This window comes from Chlorocebus sabaeus, chromosome 22, assembly GCF_047675955.1.
Source record: "Chlorocebus sabaeus isolate Y175 chromosome 22, mChlSab1.0.hap1, whole genome shotgun sequence".
Taxonomy (NCBI): Eukaryota; Metazoa; Chordata; class Mammalia; order Primates; family Cercopithecidae; genus Chlorocebus; species Chlorocebus sabaeus.
In genome coordinates this window covers 73,083,947-73,109,588 of record NC_132925.1, presented here as the reverse complement: position 1 = coordinate 73,109,588, position 25,642 = coordinate 73,083,947, and the positions used below count along the sequence as shown (strand labels likewise).

Here is a 25,642-nt window from a genome sequence, read left to right as displayed (position 1 = left end):
TAAACAACTCTACACTTTTGTGAAATTCTCCTCAACTGTACCATGGAAAGGAGCAATGTGGGTGCCCTGCCAAGACTTTAGGCCACACTTCTCTTGATGTTCAGTAATTTTTTTTTCATTATGCCTTCACTGAAGAGCTAAGTATAATGTCTGCTAGCCGAATGGCAGTGATGGCTTCAAGATGCGGCCTCTTTATGTGATCTTGTGGGATGAGGAAAGTTTCACGGCAAAAGAAAAACATGTGAAGCCAGATGTGTTCATTGAAGTCAATCAACATTCATCAAAGGCATGATGCCAGGATTCACCCTCAACCTTCAGAGATTTTCTGATCTAAGTAAGTGCAGCCTTAAAACATTGGCCATTGACAGTCTCTATCCAAAGCTCACACCGACAATCCAATCAACTCAACATTTACCTTGAGAGTACAGTGAGGAGTGTTGGTTTAGGCAACCCACATACAGTAGATACTCACTATTTGTGACACACTCTGCTACTCACTCTGCAAACCTACCACATTTCACGTTAGTCTTCCCAACTCCCCACACAGCAGATATTATTACCACCTTATAGATGAGCAAAGCGAGGCACAGAAAGGTCAGGTAACTTGCCTGGGATGCACAACGAGCAGAAGACCCAGCATTCTGATGTAGGCCTGTGAGATTCCAGCCAGGCAGGCTCTGAAGATTTAGAGAATGTTCTCAGAGGAAGAGCATTGCAGATAATAGCCTTCTACTTAAGTCCAGGCTCTCCTGGCCTGGCTGAATTACTTCGAACACCTTATGTAACTTTTCCTTTCTTTTTTTCTCTCTTTTTTTTTTTTTTTTTGAGGCAGAGTCTCACTCTGTCGCCCAGGCTGGAGTGCAGTGGCGCAGTCTTGGCTCACTGCAACCTCCGCTCCCGGGCCTAAGTGATTCTCCTGCTTCAGCCTCCTGAGTAGCTGGGACTACAGGCATGCACTACTATGCCTGGCTAATTTTTGTATTTTTAGTAGAGATGGGGTTTCACCATGTTGGCCAGGCTGGTCTCAAACTCCTGACCTCGTGATCCGCCCACCTCGGCCTCCCAAAGTGCTGAGATTACAGGCGTGAGCTACCGCACCTGGCCAGACATTTGCTTTTCATAACATTTATGGGGAGCAGGGGTGGAGGAAGGGACCAAATCCATATTTGTCTGGCTTCCAGAAAGCTACAGCTTTGCAGGTTTATCTTCACCAAGAGAGGGATCTGCTTCTTGGGGCTATGACATGTGTGTCTCTAAATATCCTGGTGGTTGAATCCAGCCTGAAAGCAAACATTTCAAAGGCTTTGGCAGAAGCCGTTTAGAGAGAGGCTTTCAAGCCATCAGGCCAGCAGATGATGTTTACTTCTTGTGACAAAATAGTCAAGTCAAAATTGTATTTCATAGCAGTTACTTTTATGTCCTGAGAATAGAAAAATCCCTTCCAAATGACCAAAACACTCCTGCACAACCTCAAATCCCATTAAATAAGACTGTGGCTGTGCCACTTTGTGGAAAACAGGGCTTCATCTTTGCAGTCAAGACAGGTCCTTAACCTCCTGAGATACTTCTTGCATTAGCAGAAGGTGAGTGAGTGTGTGTGTGTGTGTGTGTGTGTATTTCTTTAAACAGACGGATTATGGCCAGGTTCAAAGGTGCACCACCATGTTCAGAAGGGCAATTTGGAAGTTACAATGTCCTACTGCAAAACGGTTGGCTGGCGACAAAGACTGGAAGAAACAATAAGCAATATGCACCTTGCACAAAGGGCTTTGCACTTCCTGAAGTTGTCCTGCACTCATGATTTCACTGGTCCCTTTTTCACATGTTGATGAGGGAGATGAGGAAACTCAAGCCAGGCAGGGTTTCTGCTTAGCGCTAGGGTGAAAGGATAAGATTTGGAATCAGTGGGCTTGCACTTTAATTTTTGCTCTGCTTTTCTGGCTGTATGGCCCTGTGCAAGTTACCAAACTTCTCTGAGCTTGTTATGTATTATTTGTGAAATGTGGGTAATACAGATTCAAAAGGTTATACTCTGTATGATTTCATTCATACGACATTTTGGAAGAAGAAAATCTCTATCAGTGGTTTCCAAGGGTCAGGGCTGGGCTGAGGGAGGATCTGCCTACCAATATTTAGCACAAAGGAAAGTTCTGGGGCGACAATTGCTCTGCATCTTCATCACGGTAGTTATGAAAACCCAGAAGTAACTGTACAGCAGAAACAAAAAGTGAATTTTATTAAATGCAAATTCAGAAATATTTATATGATAAAAAAACTAGACTAAAGAAAATATCTCTCTGGAAAGTTGCTGTGGCATTTGAGTTTATACAGTAAACGGCAGGGAAACAACTGAAACCTACTTCTTGATATTCCTACCCTGGTATTTCTAGGTCTGCCACTGCCAAACAGAAATATAGGAAATGGAATCAACCAAATTTAATTTCCACTCTCAAAAGCGGTGAAGAGGGAAGAGGCTCAGGATCCAGGGCTGGAACTGGAATGCTGATGTGGTGACAGCTGAGAACAGGTGGGAGATGGGAACTGGAGAACTAATCTGTACGTGCCTCTCTCTGTATGGTGAATTTACCACTAAGAGAGCTTGCAGACCTTCTCTCTGTCCTCTCTGCTTGTCCATGTTGTCCTTCACTGTACCCTGACCCTGGCCCTTCCTTGCTCCACCGACTCTAAATTTTCTCACCAAGTTTCACACAGATCTAGTTGTGTCTTGGTTATTTGTTTCAGGCACGCTGCCAGCTGGCATGCTTTGTCCACTGCTACAGAAAACAAATCTCCCCTCCATTTCTCATGTGTTACCAGCCTCACAAATACACTAGTGTCTATGTTTTACACAGATTCATGCAAACGACCTGGTTCTTTTCACGCGGAGTGCTTTCTGCAGGCTGGGATTTACAAAAGATGAAGTGTGGTCCTCTGCGTGGGGAGAGTATTTTTAGCTGCTAGGTTTTCATTAATTACACTAGCCACTGCTCTTCATGGCTCTTGGTTTCCTCTGTCTTGCTGAGGGGAGCTGGGTTGGCTTCTGAATCTAAAGCATGTGGCTTTGAAACATAATTAAATCTTTCTTCAGGGTCCCAGCTCTAGTTCTCAGGGATTTCCTCATTGCATTTGCATTTTTAGGATGTTATGAGGTTTTTTCTGCTTTTTTTTTTTTGAGCCTGTCACCCAGGCTGGAGTGCAGTGGCGCGATCTCGACTCACTGCAAGCTGCGCCTCACAGGTTCACACCATTCTCCTGCATCAGCCTCCTGAGTAGCTGGGACTACAGGCGCCCGCCACCACGCCCAGCTAATTTTGTTTTTTTTTTAGAGGAGACGGGGTTTCAACATGTTAGTCAGGATGGTCTCGACCTCCTGACCTCGTGATCCGCCCACCTTGGCCTCTCAAAGTACTGGGACTACAGGCGTGAGCCACCGCTCCAGGCCATGTTCTGAGTGTTTTTGACGCTTTTGTGGTGGGATGCGAGGAGAGAAGTGGTTTCCTCCCCACACCTTGAGTTCTTTTCTATCTTTGCTGGGGAAACTGGCTTTTATTTGCTTTGTAGCCTCTCCTCTCCTTCCTTTTAAGAAAGTGGTTATCCACGCACAAAATAGAAAGTTTTCAGGTTCAGGCATGCTTGTGAAAGGGAGCTGGAGATTTGGAATTGTTTTGGTGACCTCCAGAAATAAAACTAGAAAATTCAAGGGAGCTGGTTTATGGAGGCTTCTAATTAGAAGCGCCCTCAAATGCCTTGATAGGTAGTGATGTCCCTATCAACAGAGACATTTGAAAGGAGGCTGGAGGGCCACTTGCTGAAGATACTTCAGAGAAGCTTTATGCATCCCAGAGGGGGTGGTGCTTTCAGAGCTCTCCTAAGCTCAAGCCTCTGTGATTCCACATGACTCCTTAACTTGGAAAGTAAGACACAGACACAGAAAGGGTATATAATTAACCTTTTCTGGAAACTGGTTAAAACAGGGTGGGGGCCAGGTGTAGTAGCTCATATCTATAATCCCAGCACTTTGGGAGGCTGAGGCAAGAGGATTGCTTGAGTCCAGGAGTTCGAGACCAGCCTGGGTAATAGAGTAAGATTCTGTGTAAACACACACACACACACACACACACTCACTCCTGGGCAACATGGCAGTACCCCGTCTCTACAAAAAGACAAAAGTTAGCCGGGCATGGTGGTGCACGTCTGTAGTCCTGGCTACTCAGGAGGCTGAGGTGGGAGCATCACTTGAGCCTGGGAGGTGGAGGTTGTAGTAAGCCAAGATTACACCACTGCACTCCAGCCTAAGTGACACAGTGAGACCCTATCTCAAAAAAAAAAAAAGAAAACCTGAAACAAACAAAAACCAGTACTGGGCTGGATATCTTCTATCTGTCTTTCTCGCTTGCTCTACTTTCCATCCTTCTAGATTTTTTTCTGTGTCCTGAGAGGCTGACATACATGGATCACCTCAACAGGCTCCCGTGCCCTCTGGCTTCCAGGGGATTTCAGCGACTGGGGAACCCAGGAAGATGACTGGAGGGATGGAAGACAGCGAGGCTGGGGATTTCATTCCCATCTCTCTCTATGGATTTGGGACATGGTGGGTAAAATAGCTCGTGCTCTCTCTCTCTCTCCCCGTTTCTATCGCTGTCCCTGTCTCAGTTCCACTTCCTTCTCATGTCTTTTCAGGCCTAGGGATAGTGAAACTCTCAAGTTATTCAGTTTCGGTAGGTCATCTCTTTCTTGGCAAGACCCTGCCTGACACAAATATTCAACACCTACTCTGTGCAATGGAAAATATGGCATGGTTCTTTCCCTCAAGTGCTTTCCAGGATGATTATGGAGACAGGATGAAGATCACGGGAGAGGAAATGGATACATTTTTGTTGTGGTGGCTTTTGACTCCATGGGCTCTGTAACCCTAGGAGATGAGAACTGTGCCTATATACATGAGATAACCAGACCAAATGCTGCTAAAAATCAAACAGATCAACGCTTACATGAATTCAATCAAATAAATGTCTTATTTCTTGGCTTACTGACAAAAATTGACTGAATATTCCATCTGGGCAAGCTGTTTCAGCATGGTTTTCAGACATCGCCTCTGACAGCATTTGTGGAATGACAAAGTTAACTTTGGGGGAATGACATACAATGGGGACCAGTGGTTTCTGGCAACCCCAGGGTGACCTGGGAGCGTCAGGATCAGAGAACGCATGTTGCAGCTGGAACCTAGGATGAGATTACTATATCACACTGTGGGACCCACACAGCTGCCTGGTCACAAAGCAGAATGAGGCTGAATACCCCAAGAAGAGGGGGGCACCTGCAGAATCATTAGTAGGAACAGAAAGCCAATGCCCCTCCTGGGAGGAGTGAGCAGGGGAGAAAAATGTCCTCATGTATTCATGAAAAGACAAAGATGCACACAAGGCTTCACCCCTACACCCCACTTTATGGAAATGGGCAAAGTGCTTCGTACATAGAGCACAAAAAAAATGCGCACAGATAGCTTTGACTTTCTGTCACACACTCTGTTTTCCTTTAAAGTACAATCTGTCAAGTCAGGGGCTGTGCCACATTTGTTCACCTTATCTCCAGGTCTTAACACAGTATCTGATCCACAGAAAGTGTTTAGTAAATCATTGTGGAATGAAGGTAAAATTGCTACATCTTCCTTCATCTAAAGCAACATTTCTCTTACTCATCAAACTGTATGATTTTAACTCCCCATCTCTCATCATTTCTCTTCCTGTTTCTAAGGAGTTCTACCTCCTGTGGAAAGTCTGAGAATCCCAGGGGTGTTCACTGGCATAAGTGAGTACTGTCCTCTACAAAGAAGATCTTGGAAAATATCATTGATCTATCTGTGATGCTCATGTTGTGCTACTATTGTTATCGTTGCCACATAGTATGGCTCTTGAAAACAAAGGTCCAGAAAAGTGGGGTAGTCTTGGACCACAGAGAAAAATTTTCCAGTTATCCAAGCACATCCATTGCTGGCCCAATAGCAATCTTGCTTGGTCTTAGAAATGGAGAAATAGGCTGGGCATGATGGCTCATGTCTGTAATTCCAACATTTTGGTATGCCGAGGTGGGCGGATCATGAGGTCAAGAGATCAAGACCATCCTGGCCAACATGGTGAAACCCTGTCTCTACTAAAAATACAAAATTAGCTGGGTGTGGTGGTGCGCCCCTGTAGTACCAGCTACTCAGGAGGTTGAGGCAGGAGAAATCACTTGAACCAGGGAGGCAGAGGTTGCAGTGAGCTGAGACTGCGCCATTGCACTCCAGCCTGGCAACAGAGCAAGACTCTGTCTCAAAAAAAAGAAAGAAAGAAAGAAAAAAAAGAAATAGGGAAATAAAGTCTTTCTCTCCCTTGGTTAAATTCATCATACTCTGTTCTACACAAATTAGAAGAGCACTAGACTCTTCTTCCCTAGTCACTTTCTATCTCCTAACCCTGTTTCCTTCATGGTACTTATGACTAGTTGAAACTATATTTATTTATTCTTTATCCTGTCTCTCCTTCTCTAGAGGCTAAGCTCTGTGGGAGTAGGGAACAACAGTATCCCCAGCACCTAGAATGTTCTGGGCACATGGTAGGTACTCAGGCTTTGTTGAAGGATTGAATGAAGGATGGGTCACTTCATATTGGGGTATAGGCTCCCAATAATATATATAATTCTTTAATACACAGCTCTTTTAATATATGGGCACTCACCCATTCTTACTCCAAGACAATGTCTGGATAAGGAGGGATTGCTAACTCGCAGCCACTTATGTTCAGAACTAACCTTCCCCTCCATGGAAAACATAATCCTGGCTTTGAGGTGAATCAATAAGCAAGTTATGGTGAAATTTCTCCTGTGCTTCCTGGCCTCATCTGATCCATTCTAGTCTATCAGAAATATGATATAAAGCAGAACCTCAGAAGGTAAGGGGTATCGCAACTTTTTTCCCAAGATTCCCACTGATCCTTAAGTCAGAGATGACTACTTGTCTACCAAAACCATTTTGCTAACTTTCTGCACCCAAGGTGGACTACCTTTCCCATCCTCACATGCAGAGAAATGTCTCCGTGACAGTCCTACTCAAGGTAATGTGGGCAGAAGTGATGTCCATGGTGAAAGTTCTTTTCTCTGAGTCTATGAGACTCAGAGGATCTGGCAAAAGCCACAGGACATGGTGGATCCAAGATAGGGCTTGGATCTCTGATGCTGTCCCCCTGAACATTAATTTTTATGTGAGTGAGAAACAGAACAATTGACTTGAGCCACTGAAGTGTTCAGATTTATCTGCCATGGCCTGTAGGTAGTTGCCCTAATACAGTTCCTACAGAAATTTGTCTCCTACCTCATAAGTATTCTAGGAGCTCTACAGAACAGGAGACATGGGGGAATACTAGTCTTTCTCAAGCCATGACAAAGAGGCTTTACTTGCCGTACATCTGCTAACTCCAAATGGCCACTCAGATTCTCCCCAAGAAAAGAAAATGTGACTGGATGTTTCTACCACTACAGACAGAAGCTTCTGGAAATGTCTACATGAATTTTTTTTTTTAAATCTCATTGGCACCTCACTGCTAATGAACAAAAGTACATACATTTTAGTGATGGAAATACCTGCTGTGGGATGAAACTGTATGATGTAGCAGAAAGCATTTTTGGACAAGGAGAGTTAAAACCTATTTCTAATCCTTATGGTTCTGTACTAACAAGCTACACGAAGCTTGGACCCCTCTCTTTACCTCTCCAGGCTTCACATGGTATATAAAAATGATCAATGAAGGTAAAACACATTCAAATGTTTCAGGTTGTGTATACTGTAATGGGATGGATAATTCAATTCAACAAACCTTGATTAGGATATGTTGGAGATGGTTGATCTAAATGAGATAAGATGTCTGGGAGCAGTGGCTTATGCCTGTAATCCAAGCACTTTGGGATGCAGAAGTGGGTAGATCACCTAAGGCCAGGATTAGCCAGGCGTTGTGGCCATGCCTGTAATCCCAGCTACTTATGAGGCTGAGGCAGGAGAATCGCTTGAACCTGGGAGGCGGAGGTTGCAGTGAGCCAAGATCATGCCATTGCACTCAAGCCTGGGCGACAGAGTGAGACTGTGTCTCAAAATAAAATAAAATAAAAATAAAATAAAATAAATAAGATAAGACATAGTCTGACCCCCAATATCTTTCAGTCTACTGGAGGAAACAGATAGTTGAATGACAAACTGTAATCCCTAATAGGCTGAAATAACAGTAAACTATCAGCAATGCGATCTGGTTGTATAAAAGCAGTGATTACTTCTGATTTTGAGAATGAAAAAGCCTTTAACAATATTCCTAATGTTCTTAAGCAAATGGGTAAATTTTCTTAACAGGACTTACAAAGACATGTATGATTTGCCCCCGCCACCCCATTTCTCCCATGGGCTTCTTTGGCCTTGTCTCTTGCTGATACATATGCAGTATTCTGTGCTCCAGCGATGGTCATCAATTTTGAGTTCTTAAATTTGCCACATTCTCTCCTCCAAGTCTTGGCACCCTCCTTTATAATTTCTGCTTCTATTGCATAATGTGTACTGTCTTTTATGCTTCAGTTCATGAGTCACCTCCTCCAGGAAGCCTTCTTTGACTCCCTTAGTTCAGGTTAGAAATCCTTTGTATCACTTAGTATTGTTAGTTGTAAGTAACAGATACTAAATAAAATGGTATTAAAACATGACAAGAAATATGGAGAGACACAGAGCTAGGATTAGTTCTGTGATATAACAATATCAAGTCTTGGATTCAACTTTTCTTCAGTTCTCTTGGCTTTTGCCTCATGGTCACAAAATGGTTGCTATAGCTCCAAATCATGCCCTCTGACAAAACAACCAAGATTAGGAAAAAAGTAAAATAACTCTCTGTGTTGCTATCACTCTTCAAGAAAAATCCTTCCTAGAAGTTTTTCTAAGATTTTCTCATACATCTCTCTGGCCAGAAGAGGCTTATATGTTCATGTCCTAACTGCAGTGGAGGCAAGAAAGTGGGAGTCTGGGATTTCCAGAGAAGGAGGCATTGCAAGTTTGGAAGAAATGGGATATGCAAGACTATTGTATAGGCCCAAAACAGGGCCAATCTCTCAACTGCCACAGCCCCAGTTCCCACTATGGCCCATCATTACATTGTATGTGGTAGTTTACTTCATTGTATCCACTAGCCTACAAACTTTGTTAGAGAAGGACAATTGTACTGGATGAATGAAAAAGAAACAGCATTATTATCACCAATCCTTCTAATAACAAAAGTAACAAATTGAAATCATTTCAGTCTGTGGGTAGCAAGTCTTCATAGAGCAGGGCTCCCTGGTGAGGTCCTATCCAGTAAGACCCCAACCTCAGGGGCTACTACTGATGGACAAAACATAACAAAGAACATAACAATTCCCGGGCCTCTACCAGGTGGTTAAACAAGGTGGGAATAGTGAAAGCAGAAAACTTGAGAACTGGTAGAAGCAGAACTTCACAGCTGAACTGGCCTGGTAGAGACCAAACAGGAATGTGTAAGACTGGGGATTTATTTGGTCGCAAGAAACAGAAACTAACTAACCGGTTCGTTGACACAATAAGGAACATTTTTACTCTCTCAATAGCAAGAAGCCTCAAGGTAAGGCAGCTCAGGGTTAATTCTGCCTCATCATCTATAGCTTGGCTTTCTCAGGGTTGCAAGGTGGCCACCAGAGTTGCAACCTCTACGTCAACAATGTCCACAGGTTCACACATTTCACCCTGTGCCTCTTTTTTTTTTAATTAATTAATTTTATTATTATTATTATTATTATACTTTAAGTTCTAGGGTACATGTGCATAACGTGTAGGTTTGTTACATGTGTATACTTGTGCCATGTTGGTGTGCTGCACCCATCAACTCGTCAGCACCCCTGTGCCTCTTTTTAAGGGAAAGTTTACCTTTTCCAGAAATCTCAAGAAGATTTTAGTTTTCTTTGGGCAGCTCTAGGTTACATATTTATCTATAAACCAATTATCGACATGTACAATGAGATCATTGTAATTGAATCAAACCAAGCAATATTTTCTTAATTATACACAGACACCCCAATTTTGTTGTGTATAATGAAGAAAATCTTGAAGTAGGGGCTCTCCTCCAAGGAAAAACAAAGGGAATTGGAATAACTATTGGATAGCCAATGACATCTGTTAACAAATGGTTACCTTGGAACCAAGCAAATACCTGTTTTCAGTGAGTAAGTCTTACAAAGGCTGAATCTCAATCCACACCTGGCACTGCAAAAACTCTGCAAATGAAAGAATAGCCCAAGTTAGAATGTTTGCCAACTGGTTTCTTCTGCTTCTGTCTTATATAGAGATGCTTATCATTCTTCAGAATTCCTAGGACATGGATACAGAATAATCTATGACATTCACAACCTCTGGGCTACTTCTTTGCAGAGGGGCCAGTTTTGTCATTTCTAAGCACCAGGATTCATGTATCCTGAGCTGTTTCAGGAAAGGAAGACACAGGCCTCCCTCTCTACTCTTGTGCTTTAGGTCTGAGTCTGCATCCTACTCATTGATATCTGAGCATCATCTCCCTTTCTACCTTATCATTTAGAGGAAGACTTCCTTATTCCAGATTTGGAACTCACTTTGGTTGTTCTCAAACTGTGAGGCAGTATCTTCATTAAAAGTTTTTAAGCCAAGAGAAGATGTTTTCCCACCAGGTGGAAGCAAAACGGCTTCAGAATAGATCTTGGTCCAGCTGATCTTAAGGGACAATTAGCGTTGTTTACTTTTCATGACCCAAGGCATATCTAAGTTCAGGCCAGTAACTACTTCTAAGCTGGAACTTTACCCATGGACACCAAATTATTCTGCTGCCTAGTCATCTAGGTCCCTTTTATTAGATGTTTTGAGATTCTAAGTCAGGCCTCAGTGGGCCAAATCTGGCCTGCCACCTGTTTTTTGTAAGTAAAGTTTTATTGGGACATGGCCGCACCCATTCATTTATATATCATCTATGGCTGCTTTTGATCTACAACTGCAGAGTTGAATAGTTTTGACAGAGATCCTGTGGCCTCCAAAGCGTACTGTCTGGATCTTTGCAGAAAAGTTCGCTGACTTCTGTCCAAGGGGGAAAGAGCAAGCGAAAAGCATGAAGGTTCTAAGCGGGATAGATGCTCAAATTCTTATATGTAAACACTAAGCAAAAGCTACAGAGATGCTAGAATGGATTCAGATGGTTTGAAAGTGAGCACTCTGGGTCAAGTTGGGCCTTCCAAGGACTCTGCTCAGTCACTGATATATAATGGGCACCTCACGGAGAGCTGAGCCAGTGCCATGTCTCCCTGGAAGAAGCATTGCACTTCGCAAGTGTTTATGTTCTCAAATGTGAAACCTGGAGACGGTTTTCTAAATAGGACTTTAAATGCTCCAGTCTGCGTGTTTTTGCAATCTGACACACACATCCATTAGAGCTGCTCCATGGAGCCTCTGGACTGACCGTAAAAACTCAGCCACAGACCTCCTTGGTTTTCAAACAGGAGCCCAAGAAAGACCACAACAGAAACCTGTTTATACAATTCAGGTTTTCTTAGTAACACAAGGCAGACGTCAGATGAGTCTTAATCACTCGGTGTAAGAATTGATTTCTGCTGGAACCTAACGCAGACAGACTCAGCTGCTTAGGGTTGTGGTTTCTTATCCCTTCTTAATCAAAAATTAAAAAAAATAAGATAAAGCCATGGAAGATGGCTGGATGTGGTAACTCATGCCGTAATCCAAGCACTTTGGGAGACTGAGGCAGGTGGATCATTTGAGCCCAGGAGTTTGAGACCAGCCTGGGCAAAATAGTGAGACCCCATCTCCACAAAAAATAAACATAAATAAGCCAGGCATCGTGATGTACATCTGTAGTCCCAGGTACAGGGAGGCCAAGGTGGGAGGATCACCTGGGCCCAGGAGCTGGAGGCTGCAGTGAGCTGAGATTGTGTCACCTGTACTCCAGCCTGGGTAACAAAGAGAGAGCTTGTCTCAAAAAAAAAAAAAATAAAATAAAAAATAAAAAAAGAAAAGAAGCTATAGAAGGTAATATTTATTAATCACTCTTGTTTTAGACACTGCACTAAGCATTTTCTGTGCATTATCTTACTTAATCTTTCCAATGCTCCCGTGAAAAAGGTACTCTACTACATGACCTCCTTTTTAGCGATGAGGAAGGTGAGGCCTAGCACAGAGTTCCTGGTGAGCTTGTGAAAATGCAGATTGCTGGCCCTACCCCAGGGATTCGGATTCAGCCTCTCTAGGGTGGGACCTGAGATTCTGCATCTCTGACGGGTTCTGAGGCGATGCCCATGCTGTTGGCCAGGGTTGCACTGAGCACACTGGCCTAGAGTCTGAGGGAACAGCTAACTCTCATGACTGTTTGTGGCAGGACAAGCTCTCAAACCCAGGTTTGAGCATGTGACTCTTCATTCTTGTAATCAGTCTTCATAAACTGCCTCCCATGAACTCCAAAAATAAGTGAGTGAAAGGCATTTAAACACACGCCCAGGAAATCAGGTCAAAAACTCAGTGGTGGCTATTTCTAAAATGACTCAAATCTTTCTCAATTGGTGTCTTGCAATTTTGGCCATGTTGGGAAGTCATATTTGAACAATATATAACCACACAAGCATGTAAATAATTAAATTGGAACTTTGGCCTACAATAATAGATCTGCTAATCTTCTCCAAATTATTAATTCTGAGAAAGCTTACCCAAACTAACCTTGCCTCCATGCTTTCTTAATGTACTCTCAGGACTTGAGAAAGCGGTGTTGCCACACAATGTTGCTCAATAGTTTCAGCTCTATACATCAGGCTTTCTCTTCTTGTAAAGATCAGAAATTGCTTCAAGGGGGTATTTTCCCTGTCTTAACATTTTAATGCTGTATTGTGCCTGAGTAAACAATATTCAAAACGCTATATAGTATGTATACTATATATGGTATGGCAGTATGGTATAATGTTAAGAATGTGGGTTTTGCATTCAAACTTTGAATTCACATATAGGCAATGCCACTTACTGTGTGGTTAAATTCCTAAACTAAGTTTGTTTTCTTATTAGCAAAATGGAGACCAAAATCCCCCCATTAAGTTGTTATATCACATGTAAAGCACTCAGCCATAACATACGGAGAGGCCTAAAAATGTGAATTACAAATTACTGTGTAATTTATTATATATACAATTAGATCATATATATATTTATATCTTATAATTATATATTGTTAATCAATATAGTAACATAATTACCTTACTACTATATTAATGTAAAATTAATTATATAGAAGAATCATTATATTATTAACCAATATATTATTAATATAGATTAATATTAATATATAGATATAATATTGATATATAATGTATATTATATATAATTATATATAATTATAATATTTTATAATTGTAAACATTATTTACACTCTGGAAAAATGTGTTGACTAAATGCATCTTTGTTTTTTTTAAGACAGAGTCTAGCTCTGTTGCCCAGGTTGGAGTAAGGTGTCATCATCTCAGCTATTACAACCTCCACCTCCTAGGCTTAAGCAATCCTCCTGCCTCAGCCTCCCAAGTAGCTGGGATTACAGGTGCACACCATCATGCCCAGCTAAGTTTTGTATTTTTAGTAGAGAGGGAGTTTCACCATATCAGCCAGGCCTCAAGTGATCTTCCCACCTCAGCCTCCCAAAGCGCTGGGATTACGGGCATGAGCCACCACACCTGGCTTAAATGCATCTTTGAATCTAGTTAGTTTTAGCTGAAGAAACACAGAGCTATGGATGTGTTAGTCAATTAATGTTAGCTCCAGGCAAGGCTGTAGTAAAGAAGGTTCCGGGCTCACTGGCACATATCCCTTTGCAAAGATTATTTTCCTTCTGGAATAACCTCTTCTTCACTTTTTGCCTATCCATTCTTCAAGTCTTTCCTATGCTATGAGGCCTTCGCAGACCAAGCTCATACTCTCTCATGTCCATGAACACAACACCATTTGGTCAATTCTACAGATTAATTTATACTCCTTTCAATTTTTTCTTGTGTACAACCTTGTTCTCCCAGCCAGAATATATTCTCCTTAAGAAAATTATTCATGTCTGACTTGTTTTGTACCTGCCGCACTACTCGTTAAGTACTTGAATACAAGCATGGGAAAATACAATAAATTTAAATATATTTATTGAAAAGAAGCAGGGTCTAAATTGTGATGCAAACATGTTAAGCCCTTGCAGAATAATCATTAGTTCTACTTTTCAAAATAGCACTGCATTCAAACCACTACAAGTACAAAACATGGTTGGGCTTTATAGCTCTAAAGAGGCTAGACAGAGAAATAATGAGGCCATTCTACTGTATTGCCCACAGCAACAACACGATTTGGCATACACTGGAGACTGGTGGTATAAACATTTCTTAGTACAGATCTTAAAAGCGACAGTAATCCTAAACTCACCTCTCCTTTAACAAAGTTATTATGTTTTGGCATTAGGCTAGATTAAAATGTTATACGAACTGAGCAGCTGAAGTTTGAATATCATAAAGGGGGACATTAGGGAGATGCTCTGGGAAGCATAATGAACTAAAAACCTACCCGTAGACAAGGTTTTATATTTTCATTCGAACACAGGACTCCACATGTAGAGAATTTTCAACTAACTTGAAAAATTGCTGTTGAGACAGGAGACTGGAACATCTGGTGGCAGTGGTTATGTGTTCATGGGAGAGAATCAACACTACCCCCTGGATTGATGTAAACACATTGCTTAGAGTCACTTGAATCAGGATCTGCTGACCCATCTTACTTATTTGCCAGTAGTGGTGGAAGAGAGAAGTTTCACTGTGTGTGACAACTGACGAGTAGGGAGGTTCTTCTCAAACTTTAACATGCACACAAACCACCTAGGGATATTGTTAAAATGTAGATTCTGATTCAGAAAGTCTGAGGCAGGACCTTGGAGTCTAAATTACTAATATCTCAGGTGATGTTAACATTCCTAGTCCAAGGACTGCGCTTTGAGCAGCAAGTAGGTAGAGGATGCGGGAATAGTTAATGCATTGCTGCATACACCAACCAGCCTGGATGCAACGAGGAGGCATCTGTGCTGTTTTAAAGTGGATGTGCATTAGTCCATTTTCATACTGCTGTGAAGAAATACCGGAGACTGGGTAATTCATAAACCAAAAAAAGAGGTTTAATGGACTCGCAGTTCCACATGGCTGGGGAGGTCACACAATCATGGCAGAAGGCAAAGGAGGAGCAAAGGCATATCCTACACGGCGGCGGGCAAGAGAAGTGCCAAGCCAAAGTGGGAAAAGCCCCTTATAAAACCATCAATCTCATGAGAACGTATTCACTATCACGAGAACAGCAGCATGGGGGTAACTGCCCTCATGATTCAATTACCTCCAGCAGGGTGCCTCCCATGACACAAGGGGATTATGGGAACTACAATTCAAGATGAGATTCAGGTGAGGACACAATCAAAGCCTATAAGGATGGAAACATAACCTTCTAGAAATGAAGATCAGGGACGAATTCAGTAGCCTTTACAATGAGCATCAGGTCTGGCATCCTTTGTCAGAGACATGAAGTTCACTAGCCCAAAGGACACCCTTTCCTTTCTAAACCTGCAAAGCAGTGACTTCAGAGAAGTCGCTAGTTAAAAAGATGGCAAACAAGTGCTACTACAGGCAGTGCACATGAGCCTGGGGTCAGACAGCCTAGCTCTGACTCTCAGCTCTGCCACACAGACATCAGCTGTGATCTTGGGAAAGGCGACTTTTCTCCCTAAGCCTCAATTTCCATAACTGGAAAGTAGGGATAATACTCGTAGGGCTGTTGTGAAGACGCCAGAAGGAACACATGTAAAGCACTTCATTCTATGCATGGTGCATACTAGTCAAAACATCCAAGTAATTTTTTTTTTTTAAATTAGAAAACCAATCAATCAGTCAAGAGTGATTGAGTATTTGTTTGTTGAACACTGTCTTGAGGCAGTCCTAGGGAAGAAAGAATTAAGAAGAGGAGAAGGAGACACAATAACAGGTCTCAAGTAAATTCCAGAATATACACGGAGAGGCAAACACATACGCATGTGGAATGATTTAGTATTTCCACAGCAACATGCCAAGACACATCACAAACAGAGTTATAGAGCACACGTAAGCCATTTGAAGAAAGCAAATGTTTAAAATGATATCACTGGAGACAGGAAACTGAAGGAGTCCCTAGACAAAGTCAGAGCTGTATTAAGTTTCTTTTTTTAATGTTTCATTTTTCAGCAGGATATTGACAAGAGCTGCTGTCATATGGAAACTATTTTTTAGAAACACCTGGAAGAACTAATTTGGGGGATTGAATTTTTTTTACACAGGCTTAACATATAACAAAATACAAGGTGTGTCTGAGATGCAAGCCTGGTAAGAGATTAGAATACCAAAGCTAAATTACCTTAATTTCCATATTATTTCTGAGAATGGCTTGAATAGACCTTTTGGGCCACAAGCCACCATTTGTGAAGAACTCTTAGATGTTTTTGCAAGGCTCACGATATTTGAAATGCTATTTTGATATTTTTCTCATAAAGACAACTCTGCCAAAAAACAAAACAAAAACAAACAAACAAACAAAAAAAACAAAAGAAGGCCAGGAGTGGTGGCTCACTCATGTAATCGCAGCACTTTGGGAGGCTGAGATGGATGGATCATGAGGTCAGGAGTTCAAGACCAGCCTGGCCAGTATGGCGAAACCACGTCTCTACTAAAAATACAAAATTAGCCAGGTGTGGTGGCACGCGCCTGTAATCCCAGCTACTTGGGAGGCTGAGGCAGGAGAATCGCTTGTACCCGGGAGGCAGCGGTTGCAGTGAGCCGAGATTGTGCCACTGTACTCCAGCCTGGGCGACAGAGCAAGATTCCATCTCAAAAAAAAAAAAAAAAAAAAAAAAAAAAAAAAGCAAAAGAAAATCTTATTACTTTCATAGAATTTCTCTGTGAGTTAATTTTGTGTTTAAATGTGACCATTTTCCTGGTCCCACAGATCAGCCTGTCTGCCTACAACAATGAGACAATCATGGCTCCCAAAGAGGAACAGAAATAAGACTCTGGGGAATGAGCCTGGTAGACGTGATTGTTCTGGTCACTGTGCCTGAACCCATAGATCTATATGACTGTGCTTGCCTGGAGAAAATAGCAGGGAAGGACTCACACTAAGAGTGAATGTCAATTCGACTCCATCTACTAGGTGGGACTCTTCATAGCTATTTCAGGTTAGTTTTTCAGGTGAATGGTTTAGAGTCACTGTTTTAGTCTTATCAAGGAAAATGTTACATTTCATCTGAATATAAAGCAGTCATTTCCGATACCTCTTCTCTTTTTGTGTTCAGCTTCTCTCCTTTCTTTTCTTTCTTTATTTGGCAATTGCCTGTAGCTTCACTTGAATCTTCAACAGGCCCTGCAAAATCTCAGTGAAGCTTAGCCAGCATGCACTGACTGAGGCTCTACTGGGCATTGAAGAGACACAAACGCTGAGATATGGGCCCTGATCTCAAACAGCCTATGGTTTAAAAGGCAGACACAAACCTAGGTCACTTCCAAACAATCTGGTAAAGCCAAATTAGAGTTACACAGCAGGGTACTTGTTTTGGAAGTTTAGAAGGATGAGGTTTAGTATCTGAACTTAACCCTGAACAAGGAATAATTATAATTGCAAACACCTTTAACGTTCTTAATTCTGTGTCTTAGTTTTCTCATCTGTATAATGATGATAATGATAATCATCTACTTTTAGGTCATAGGAGGGATACATGTGTTAATAAATTCATGTAAATAATTGGACTGATGCCTGGCATATAGAGTTTAAGTAACTGGTCAAGTCCTACAGTGACTGGGTGGTGGAATCCCAAGTCCGTGCTCTGGATCACAATGCCATCCTGCTAGGTGAAGGTGGAGAGAGATGAGGATGGGTATGGCAGGCAGAAGGAAGAGTGTAGTAAAAGCATGGTCAGGTGAAATAGCACAGTAGTGTAAAGCCAGGGGACCAGGCTGGAGCATAAGGAGGAACTGGGACACAGAGGGAGCCATAGCCATGTTAAGGAGCTTGACTTAGCTCCTGGTCTGTCATTAATTATCTTCTTTAATTATCATCTGGGCAATGGGCTTCAAGCTGGGGCACAGGAGGTATGTTTGGAGATAGGCAGATCTCCAGTTTCAAGAGCTCACTCTTGCAGTGATAAGGAGGATGAGCTTGTAGGCAGAAAAGCTAAAATGGCATGATCAGTTAGACTGAAATTGCAACAGACTGAGTAGGAGCTAAGTACACTGTACTAGGGAAATGGAGGGGAGATGGGGAAAAGGACAAGATCTGAGAAATATGGAGGCTGATTGGCAGGACTTAGTAGCTGTGATAGCAGCTTTCCAGATGGCCCCCAGTAATGCCTGCTTCCTTATATTCATTCTGTGATGGTTAATATTGGGTGTCAACTTGATAGGATTGAAGGAAGCAAAGTACTGTTCCTGGGTGTGTCTGTGAGGCTGTTGCCAAAGGAGATTAACATTTGAGTCAGTGGACTAGGAGAGGCAGACCCTCCCTCAATCTGGGTGGGCATCATCTAATCAGCCATCAGCCCGGCTAGAATAAAGCAGGCTGACGAAGTTGGAAGGACTAGATTTGCTGAGTCTTCCAGCCTTTATCTTTGTCCCATGCTGGATGCTTACCATCTTCAAACATCAGACCCTAAGTTCTTTGGCTTTTGGACTCTTGGACTTACACCAGTGGTTTGCCAGGGACTCTCGGGCCTTCAGCCACAGACTGAAGGCTGCACTGTCAGCTTCCCTACTTTTAAGGTTTTGGAGCTCTGACTGGCTTCCTTGCTCCTCAGCTTGCAGATGGCCTGTTGTGGGACATCACCTTGTGATTGTGTGAGTCAATATTCCTCAATAAACTCCCCTTCACATATACATCTATCCTATTAGTTCTGTCCCACTAGAGAACCCTAATACACATGTTCTTGTGTAATTTTCTCTTATACTGTACCAGGGCTTGTCAGAGTGACCAATAGCATGTGGAAGAAATGGTGACAGGTCCCTTCCAAGATTAGGTTACAAAATACTATGCCTTCCATCTTGAGCTCTTTCTCTCGAATCACTTGCTCTGGGGGAAACCAGGTACCACACTGTGAGCTGCCTTAGGGAGAGGCCCACGTGGCAGCCTCCAGCCAACAGCCAGTGGGGAGCTGAGGCCTGCCAGCAACATGAGTGGGCTGCGAAGTGGATTCTTCAGTTCCAGTTGAGCCTTGAGATGACTCTACCCCCAGCTGCCAGTTTGACTGCAATCTCGTGGAAGACCCTGAGCCAGAACCACTCTGCTAAATCATGATGGATTCCTCACCCTCGGAACATGTGCAAGACAATAAGTGGCCACTGGTTTATGCTGGGGTAATTTGTTATGTAGCAATAAAAAATAATATAGTAACTTAAGGAATGGCAGAAAGTGGGATACATGTGAGGACATCAGGCCTGGGTGGCTACATGGAGAGTTATATCAACAACTGAATCAGGCCCATGCCTTAATCTGAACTCAGGTTTTCCCCTCAGATGGACTCTTCTTCCTGACTTCCCCATCCTGTTAATGGCACCACAGTTCTCCTGCTGACCCAGACTCAAAACTACAGGGCCACCAATGCCTGTTATAGAACTGATGTCAAGGTGTGTCGATATTTTCAGATGTTTTCCCCTCTGTCTCTCCTGTTTTCCACCACTCCAACTGTACTCGTCATTATGTCTCATTGCATCTAGCTATAAAACTGCAAAAGCTTCTTTAATGAATCTTTTTGCCCTTAGTTTCTCCTTGCTTTGCACTGACAAAAGTTAATCTTCCTAAAGTACTATCTACCACTGCCTTATCAAATAAAGTCCAACCCCCTCAAGCTTGTGTTCAAACCTCGCCATTCTTTTCCCAGTCTCTCAGCTCAGCCTAATTCCCTATTCTTCCCTGCACCTGCACCTTATGCAAACTGCAATTGACCAAACCTTTGCTTATATTCTGCCTCTTGCAATGCTTTCTTTCCTTTTGGCCAAATGTTTAGTTCTCTGTCATAACCCAATTTGAAATTTACCTCTTTTATGCAAACTTTTTGTATCTCAGCGACTAAATGAGACTTAACTTTCCTTTGAGCTCTCACAGGACTTTTATGCCTCTCCTGTGGCATGTGTGTTGCTTATCTAGTCCTTGCCACTTCTCTCTTACTAGGTTTCAAACTCTTCTAGGTTGGGGCTACATCTTATTCATCTTTGCCTGTCACATAAAAGGGTGCTCAATCTGGGTACAGTGGTACACATCTGTAGTTCCAGCTACTCAGGAGGATGAGATAGGAGAATCATTTGAGTCCAACCTATGCACCATAGCAAGACCTTGTCTCCAAAAACAAAAACAAACAAACAAACCCAAAAGACCAAAACAAAACAAAAGAGTGCTCAATATATCTTTGCTAAGTAAATTTTCTTTCATGGCTGAGCCCCTCTAAACTAAGTCAATTTACCATAGTTTGCTATGCTACTTCTCACCCTCTCGTCAAAATTTTATTATCCGACTATATACACAAAGTGAATACAATAATCAAGTGAATGCAACTCACTGTATTTGCGTCAAACTCGGTGCCACAGTGATCACTATCGAATAGAAACATAATACTCGGGAGGCAGAGGCAGGAGAATTGCTTGAACCCGGGAGGTGGAGCTTGCAGTGAGCCGAGATCGCATCCCTGCACTCCAGCCTGGGCAACAGAGCGAGACTCCTCTCAAAAAACAAACAAACAAATAAAGCATAAAATCAATTTAACACTTACTGGTCTACAAAAATCAGATCTGTTCATATACATGGGCAAAATGGTTTTTAGCTATCCAAAGCTACCATTTATATTCCTGGCATGTGTGGGTGCTGCACAATTCACATAAATCCTATATTTGATTCTCACAAGAAGCATAAGACACAAGGACTGCTATCATTTCCACTTTATGCATGGTGACATTGAAACAGAGACGTTTAGTAACTTGCCTAAAGTTGCACAGCTAGGAAAAGATGTAGCTGGAATTTGAACTAAGGATTGATGTTGTTAAATTTACCCTCTCTACTTTTCTTACCATAGAGCTGTATTTAGCTTCATAAGTGTTTGTTTTGGGGGAAGGTTGCATGCTTCTGATTTATCTTTCAAGAATATTTGCCCAAATCCGTGACTGCACCCACAAAAAGAGCTGGGTTTATGTCTTCCTGAGCTCACTGGATACATAAGAATGCTCTTTATCAACAGCAGGCACATTGCAATCTCTATTTGACCACCTTAATGTGATTCTCCCTAGACAAACTCTTTCCTCTTTCTTTTTATTTCTGTCTCCCACACACATTTTCTCAGGGAACAACCACAAGCCTGAATGTTGGTGCAAGAGCATGTCTAGAAAGACCCATATTTGAGAGACTTAATTCTACTTTCCCATCTGTATGTAAGAGACCAGAATGTCAATGTCATGGTGGAGACGGATGTGAATAGGGGTGTGGTCCCTGTCTGCATCTCCAGCAAGTTATGTAATCAGTCATGACCCCCAAGATTTGTGACCTTCTTAAGGAAATGATGATGCCCTTCTCATCATTGTACCTTCTAGCACAGTGCCTAGTAGAGAACCCTCAAAAACTATTGGACGGAAACTTAGGCCAGTGTTGGTCACTAGAACTTCTGCAGTGATGGAAACATTTATTATTTGCATTGTCCAATATGGTAACCTCTAGTTGCAGGTGACTACTGAGTGCTTGAATTAACTACTGCTAAGGAACTTATTTTAAATTTTTATTTTAATTTAATTAATTTAAATGTGAATAAACCCATGTGACTAGTGGCTAGTGTATTGGACAGCCCAGTCCTAGGCTATAAAATCAGGAAAATAATTCCCCATCTGTTTATCTTACAGTTTGTGGTGAGGAATAAATGAAATAATGAATAAATTAAAGATAGTATCATATGAGAAAATCAGATGATTTGGTTTAAATCCCAGCTCCATTACCCTCTATCTCTGTGACCCTTGGCAACTTTATTTAATTTCCCTGAGCCTCAGTTTTCCTATGTGAAAAATGGATTTAATGATAACTACCTTTTACAGGTAGTCAAGCGGATTAAATAATAGGTATGAACAGCCTAACACATCACTTGACACATAGAAAGTGCTCAACAAATAACTATTAAAAAATGAAGGTATTTTGGAATGCACAGAGCTCTGTATAGGGGCAATACATGATTATTAGCAGAAAATGACATGACCCATGTTTGCTCCCCTAAATTGTGTCGTCTTCTCTGGAGATGACATGGCTGTGTTGGCTTCTCCCTTTTCACAGCCACTTTTTGGTCATATAGACACTAGATAGCTCACAAATATCTGATGCTTCAGATGCATCCCTGAAAGAATTCTCTGCTGCTGGAACTAGCTTGGCTTTCCTGGAGTGACAAGCATGCTGTCCCTTTGCTACCGAGGAGGTTAGGATGAGGTCTGCTCGTAAGTCTCCTCTGCCTGACTCCTGACACTGAAACTTTGCAGAGGAGAACTTCGTCTAGACAAGCAGTGGCTCGTCTGGCTGCTGCAGCAGCTAGCATCCTCGTTGTTTCTCTCTGTGTTGGCTGCAAATTCCTTTTTCTGTTTATCCCCTCAGGAGCCTAGGTCTGGGAGTATAGCATGGGGGCTGGAGAGAGAAAAAGCAGATGTTCCCAAAACTGTCACTGCCATGGGCACCAGCCATGTTTGTGGTGCCGTTATTAATATGGCCCTGAGATGGCATGAGCATCAGGTTGTCAAGGACAGCCTACTGGTTCTAGTTACTGAAGCTGCCACCAACGTTTTACAGTGGATTCCCTGCCAGCTACCAGCCTGGGAAACTTCAAATTGTTTAAAGAAGCACCTCCTATCCTCCAGCCTGGTGCTGGAGCAAGAGAGCTACTCACAGTGCCTGAAATATATCCTGGTTCTCATTGTTCCCCTGGTCTTAACTTTACCCGGAGACCACTGTGCAGATCTATTCTGCAGGTGGGAAATGGAGGCAGATCAGGACAGACTCACAGACTTCAATCACTTCTTCAACAAATAGTTGCTGAGGGCAACAATGGCAAATGCTGACTGTTGCACAGCGAGTCTAGAAGCCAATCCCTTGGCATCTTAATGTATATTGACTTGTTAATTTGCAATCTGCCCCTGCCAATAGAATGTGAGCTCCACGAGCCCAGGGATTTTGCTCACCACTGTAACCCTAAAGCATGGCACACAGATAATCCTCAATCACTATTTGCTGAATAAATGAATGAAGGACTACTCTTTCCTCATTGATGAGTCTTTTGAACAAAACATGTACTTAGAAAGCCCATGACTATAGATCTGCTTCCAAAAGTACCAACTCTATTGATGTGACAAACACATTGACTCACTGATTCAATGTTCAATAAACATTTCCCTCCTTCCTTCCATCCCTTCCTTTCTTTCCTCCCTTCTTCTCTTGCTCACTTTTTTATTCATCTAATATTTATGAAACATCTATGAGTGACGAGGCACTCTGTAGTGTACATCAATAACACAGAGCCTTCAACACATTTGTCTTTACTTATCCAGTGTGTTTGGAAAAAAGAAAAAAACAGACACAGGGACCTCTCTATTGTGTGAAGGATGAAGGTTTATTGGTGCTTGGAGAATTTGTTGAAAGATGGAATTAAAACTAGAGATACAAGTTGAACTAGGCAGTTTACAGCAATATCCTGAAAATCACCTGAGGGAAAAATTGTAAGGCTAGAAGGGAAGATACAATCTTACTGTGATGTTTTCATGGTAGGAATAGTTCCTGGACTAAATCACAGGTTTAAAACACACAACACAAATCCATTCTACTGCAAAGACAAACTTAAGTTCATATGATGTCAGCTGGCAGTATAAACAGCCTGGAATCTGGGGTGACCAAGTTACAGAGTACATTGGTCTAAAGCAAGGGTCAGCAAACTATGGCTCATGGACCAAGACTGGCCCACAACATATTTTTGTAAATAAAGTTTTATCGGAAGGCAGTCATGCTCTTTTGTTTACAAATTGTCTATGGCTGCTTTTGTGCTGCCACAGCAGACTTGAATAGTTGTGACAGAGATCGTATGACCCGCAGAGCCAAAAACATTTACTCTCTGAACTTCTATAGAAGTTTACTGATTTTGGTCCAAAGGAAAGATGCTCTCATGCCAAATGAGATTCTTTAAAAGAAAACAAGTCTGAGCGTGGTGGCTCATGCCTGCAATCCTGGAACTTTGGGAGGCCAAGGTGGGTGGGTCACCTGAGATCAGTGAGTCTCTCACTGAGGTCAGGAGTTCGAGACCAGCCTGACCAACATGGTGAAACCCAATCTCTACTAAATACAAAAAATTAACCAGGTATGGTGGTGCATGCTTGCAATCCCAGCAACTTGGGAGGCTGAGGCAGGAGAATCACTTGAACTTGGGAGGCAGAGGTTGAAGTGAGCTGAGATTGCGCCACTGTACTCCAGCCTGGGTGACAGAGCAAGACTGTCTCAAAAATAAATAAAATTTATTTATTTTATTTATTTATTTATTTATAAAATTTATTTATTTTATTATAAAATAATAAAATAAAATAAAATAAAATAAAATAAAGCAGTCCTCACATTTAGCTTGGTACACTGATGTTTATACACCTGCTTTCCCTACCAACGAAGAGCAGCCCACAGTTCATATCATTACATCATCAACCCCAATATGTTATTGTTCTCTCTTTCTGCAATACGGCCACTAAGTTAATGATCTGAGATAATTTTCCATAAGTGAAATACCGAACGGTCAAATCCTTTTTACTCTAGGCTTCCCAGACCACTGCCCTTTTGCTATCTCATGCCAGAGCTGGATAAATAATCAGATCAACTCACGTTTGCACTAAGGCTTGACTTGGCATACGGCAGTCTTATAACTGAAGATTTCTTCACCTGTGCTTGCTTTGTGGCTACAGATCTCAAAATGCCCATAAACTTGATTAAACTTGTCCCTTGTATGCCTCCTCATTTCACATGCAGATTGTTTGTGATTCCGAGTTACATAATTCTCAGTTTCTCAATAAAGCAACCAGCAGGTGGTATGCCTTTTTGTTTGAAGAGTTACCTCCCTGTGTAAAAATGTGGAGCCAGGTGTCTCTCACTGAGTCCAACAGATCCAAGCATTCAGACCTCCTAGGCCTTTCTTAAAACCCAGCCCTGATTTTTTTTTTTTTTTTTTTTTGATGTAAAATAAATATTTTGAAAGAGGGCTCAAAGCATTTGACCATTCTCTCTTCAGTTACTGCAATGCAAAAACTGAAAAATGGGATCCTTTTCGCCGTTCTGGTGCTGAAACCTTGGTAGAAAGATAATCATTTAAACAGTAGTTTCCAGATACACATTTACTATAATCCTCACAATCCAATAGAGTTATTTTTATGCTTTTACAAATGAGTAAACTGATGCTCAGAGAGTTCCAGTAATTTACCTAAGGACACACAGTGATTAAGAGAGAGAGGGTCTAAACCTATATCCTTTCTACTCTGCTATTCTTCCCAA

General features: G+C 42.0%; 1 long non-coding RNA gene across 1 annotated transcript in view; it reads right to left on the bottom strand.

Annotated features, from left to right (window-relative positions):
* The window catches only part of LOC119625876 (uncharacterized), a 123,895-nt gene that overhangs the window by 40,874 nt on the left and 57,379 nt on the right, over window positions 1–25,642 (bottom strand). Inside the window, exon 2 of the long non-coding RNA XR_005242074.2 lies at window positions 10,208–10,290. This is a non-coding gene — a long non-coding RNA (uncharacterized lncRNA). The remainder of the gene's footprint in view (window positions 1–10,207; window positions 10,291–25,642) is intronic.